At 45.5% G+C, this 4,728-nt stretch overlaps 1 pseudogene; it reads right to left on the reverse strand.

Moving 5' to 3' along the window:
- Positions 1-321: 321 nt before the first annotated feature.
- Positions 322-4,446, reverse strand: LOC137225971 (NADH-ubiquinone oxidoreductase chain 5-like; annotated as a pseudogene).
- Between the last annotated feature and the right edge of the window lie 282 nt (positions 4,447-4,728).

Below are 4,728 nucleotides of genomic sequence, written 5' to 3' on the forward strand. Positions count from 1 at the left end.
TATTAGTTGCGTTTGGCTATACGACGGCTATGACCACTGAGCAGCATCCTGAGGTTTGGGGTTCTAATAAGACTGTCTTGGGAGCGTTTCTTTCAGGGTTGATAATAGAATTTTTGATGGTATTTTATACTTTAAAGGACGAGGAGGTGGAAGTTGTGATTCAGTTCAATGGGTTGGGAGACTGAGTTATTTATGATACTGGTGACTCTGGCTTTTTTAGTGAGGCGGCTATAGGGACTGCAGCATTGTATAGTTACGGTACCTGGCTGGTGATTGTTACTCGTTGGTCGTTGCTTATTGGCGTTGTGGTTGTCATGGAGATTACTTGTGGTAATTAAATAAAAGCACACTAAGGGTGAGAGTAATGAGGAACGATAGGAAGTATAGTCTGATAAGGCCTTTTTGGCTTGAGATTAGCATGGAGAACTTTAGTTGAGTAAGGGATGTGGGTTTTGGTAAAATGTTTGTTTTCTAGTCAGATTAAGTCCAAAAGGGAGGATGCTGACTTCTGGCTTAGGTTTCGGTAAGGAGGAAGACAGTACATGATGGTGGAGAAATATCCTAAGAGACTAGAGAATTCAAGGGTATTTGAGGGGTGGATGAATTTTAAGTTCTGTGTGTTAAGGTTGATTTCGAGCGCCAGTGCGAAGCCTAGGATGGTTACTGCAAGCGCAGTTAGTTCTAGATGTAAGGGTGTGGTTATTAGGGGGATGTGGTTGGAGATAATGAGCCCAGCAAAGACATTTCCAATTAGTAGGCGTTTGATGGCGTTAATTAAGAGGGGGTCATTTTCATTGATGGGGGTTCGGGGAAAGAAGCGGGGTTGTCCTAACAGAGAGAAGAAGACAATGTGGGTGCTATAGACAGCTGTGAGGGAGGCGGCAATTAGAGTTATTAACAGGGCTCAGGCGCTGGTGTAAGACGTATGAGCGGCTTCGATGACCAAGTCTTTAGGATAGAAGCCGGTGAGGAGAGGCCTTCCTGTTAACGCCAGACACCCGGTAACGAGGGCTGTTGTGGTGAAGGTAAAGCCTTGAACAGGCCTCCTATGTTTCGAATATCTGGTTTGTCGTTCAGCCTGTGACTAATGGATCTGGAGCATATGAATAGCATGGCCTTAAGGAAAGCATGCGTGCAGAGGTGCAAGAATGCTGGATAGGGTTTGCTGATGCCGATCGTTACCGTTAGTCGGCCTAATTGGCCTGAAGTGGAGAAAGTGATCATTTTTTTAATGTTATTTTGAGTGAGAGCACATATAGCTGTGAATAGGGTGGTGAGGGATCCTAGGCACAGTGTTATTGCTGGAATAAGTTTGCTGTTTTCTGTTAAAGGGTGAAATCGAATAAGTAGGAAGGCTCCTGCCACAACTATTGTGCTTGAGTGGAGCAGGGGTGACACAGGGGTGGGGCCCTCTATTGCTGAGGGGAGTCAAGGGTGGAGTCCACATTGGGCTGATTTTCCGGCTGTGGCTAGTACGAGTCCTATAAGGGGGAGGTTCGAGGGATTTAGGTCGAGTATAAAAATTTGTTGCAGGTCTCCTGTGTTTGAGTCAAACAGGAATCATGCTGTTGATATAATGAGCCCGATATCCCCAATGCAGTTATGTAAGGTTGCTCGGAGAGCAGCTGTGTTTGCATCTGCGCCTCCACACCACCACGCAAGGAGTAGGAAGGGTATCATTCCAACCCCCCCCCATCCAATAAAACGCTGGACGAGGTCATTGACCGTAACGAGGATTAGCATGGTGATGAGGAAGAGGAGTGGGTACTTGGAGAACCGGTTAATGTAAGGGTCTAAGTGTAGGTACCATACTGAGAGCTCCATAATGGACCACGGAACAGATAATGCTACTGGTACAAATATTATTGAGAAGTAATCTTTTTTTTTTTTTTTTTTGCGGTACGCGGGCCTCTCACTGTTGTGGCCTCTCCCGTTGTGGAGCACAGGCTCCGGATGCGCAACCTCAGCAGCCATGGCTCACGGGCCCAACCACTCCGCGGCATGTGGGATCTTCCCGGAACGGAGTACGAACCCGTGTCCCCTGCATCGGCAGGCGGACTCTCAACCACTGCGCCACCAGGGAAGCCCGAGAAGTAATCTATTTTGAAGCTAAGTGTTAATTTAAGGGTTTGGACAGTGATTCAATGTCAGTTTGAAATAATTATTTCTTGGCCTGTGTGGAGGAATATTATTGCTGGAACTAGGCTGGTGATACAAGCACGTGAGACGGTATTTTTTACGTATGGTGGATTTTTGTCCCTTCTGTAGAAATCTGTGTTAGTTATTATAATTGGGTTAATTAGTGTTAGTGTGTGACCAGAGCAAAAGAGGAAAATAGGTTTACTACTTGGAACTGCACCAGTTTTTGGGCTCCTAAGACCAATGGATAACTGCTATCCTCTAAAAGCCTGAAAAAGCCATCTGTTAGGCATGGGAGCAGGAAGTAGCAGTTCTTCCGGTACTTTCTCGGTAAATAAGAAGTCTCAGTCTTCTGTCGCTAGATTCACAATCTAGTGGTTTTTTTAACTCTACTTACAATACAGGGGGCCCAGGATGATTTTGGGATTTAGTGAAAGGAGTAGGAGGGGTAGAACGCGGAGGGCTACAGGAGCGTGTTCTCGTGTGAAGGAGGGTGTGATATTATTAATATGGTGTGTGTATTTACTGTGTTGTGTCGTAATTAGTATGTATATAGAATATAGGGCTGTAATTACAATGTTAGTTCCCATTAAGGTAATGGTCAAGTTTGATCATGAGAAGGTTGACATAACTACGAACAGTTCTCCGATTACGTTAATAGTTGGGGGCGGGGCTACGTTGGTCAGGCTCGCCGGTAGTCGTCAAGTGGCCATCAGTGGGAGGAGACCTCAAGGGCTGTGCGGCTGACGGAAGAATACGCGATGAGTGATTTTAGGTCTGTTTGACGTAGACAGATTGAACTGGTTACGATTATCCCTCATGAGGAGAGCATCAGAAAAGGGTACGCCGCGAAGTCTATCTGGGGATTGAGTATTGCTGTAGCTCATAGCACGCCGTAGTCCCCGAGTTTTAGTGATGCGGCTGCAAGGACTATAGAGCCTGTGGTGGGAGCTTCTCCGTGTGCTTTGGTAGTCAAAGGTGGAGGCCATAGAGGGGTGTTTTTACCATAAAGTCTATTGTGCAGGCTAGTCCTATAAAAACGTTGGATCAGGAGTTGGGTAATGCTTGGGTTCAATATTGAAGTACGAGGGAATTCAGAGAGCCCGTGGTGTTTTGGATCTCTACTAATGCCACTAGCCGCGGGAGTGATCCTGCTGGTGTGTAGAATAGAAAATAGAGCCCTGCGTTGAGTGGTTCTGTTTGGTTACCTCATCGAGTGACGATGATGAGTGTAGGATCCAGTGCGAGTGACGATGATGAGTGTAGGAACCAGTGCGAGTGACGATGATGAGTGTAGGAACCAGTGCGAGTGACGATGATGAGTGTAGGAACCAGTGCGAGTGACGATGATGAGTGTAGGAACCAGTGCGAGTGACGATGATGAGTGTAGGATCCAGTGCGAGTGACGATGATGAGTGTAGGAACCAGTGCGAGTGACGATGATGAGTGTAGGATCCAGTGCGAGTGACGATGATGAGTGTAGGAACCAGTGCGAGTGACGATGATGAGTGTAGGAACCAGTGCGAGTGACGATGATGAGTGTAGGAACAAGTGCGAGTGACGATGATGAGTGTAGGAACCAGTGCGAGTGACGATGATGAGTGTAGGATCCAGTGCGAGTGACGATGATGAGTGTAGGAACCAGTGCGAGTGACGATGATGAGTGTAGGAACCAGTGCGAGTGACGATGATGAGTGTAGGAACCAGTGCGAGTGACGATGATGAGTGTAGGAACCAGTGTGGCCTCGAATGTGATGTCACATAGAGTTAGTTCTGTGGCGGTAAATGTTAGGATTACAAATGCTTGTAATATAATTAGTCTAGTGATGCGTAGTTTTCTCGGGTCAGCGATTCTTTGAGCAGGTGAGACTGACTGGCTATAATATCAGAGGTAGGAGTATATTGTCAAGATCAGTAGCGGTGCAGCTAGGGAGTTGGAAAAAAATATTAATGAGAAATTAAAGCTATTGTCATTAAACTGGTTAAGAAGAAGCAGGCTTGTGGGGCTAACTAGCAGGCTATGGGTTGTAGTGTTAATTCAGATTATATTGTTTTTTGATAATCAAGTCAGTGGTGTTAGTATAATCGTAGGGATAATAAATTTTAGCATTGGAGGAGGTTACGGTTTTGTACGTAGTTGGAGCCATACGTGTTGATACTATTACTAACAGGGATAATCTGAGCGCGGCTTCACGGGCTGTGAACACCGGTGGGGTGATGGGTATTGTGCTGGTGAAGGTGAGGTGTGAGTTTCAGATTATTAGGGTCACCAGGATGTATAGTGATAATATTACGCCTTCGAGACATGATAGTGAGGACAGTAAGTGGGATAGATATATTAGCAGCCCTACAAGGGATACCGTGAAAGCTATAATAATATTTATGTCCACTAAAGACACTTGGTAATTATGAGTTTAGTCATCATCTAATGAGTCGAAATTATTTGTTTTGTTTTAAACGAAATACCATCTTCAGTCCACTCCAGTCCTTTTTGAGCTCACTGTAGGCCAGACTAATTGCCAATAATGAGATTAAAAGTAAAACCATGGTGAGTATTGTTTTTAGATTACTTGTTTGAGTTGCTCAGGG

This window comes from Pseudorca crassidens, chromosome 6 (assembly GCF_039906515.1).
Source record: "Pseudorca crassidens isolate mPseCra1 chromosome 6, mPseCra1.hap1, whole genome shotgun sequence".
In the NCBI taxonomy this organism is placed as follows: domain Eukaryota; kingdom Metazoa; phylum Chordata; class Mammalia; order Artiodactyla; family Delphinidae; genus Pseudorca; species Pseudorca crassidens.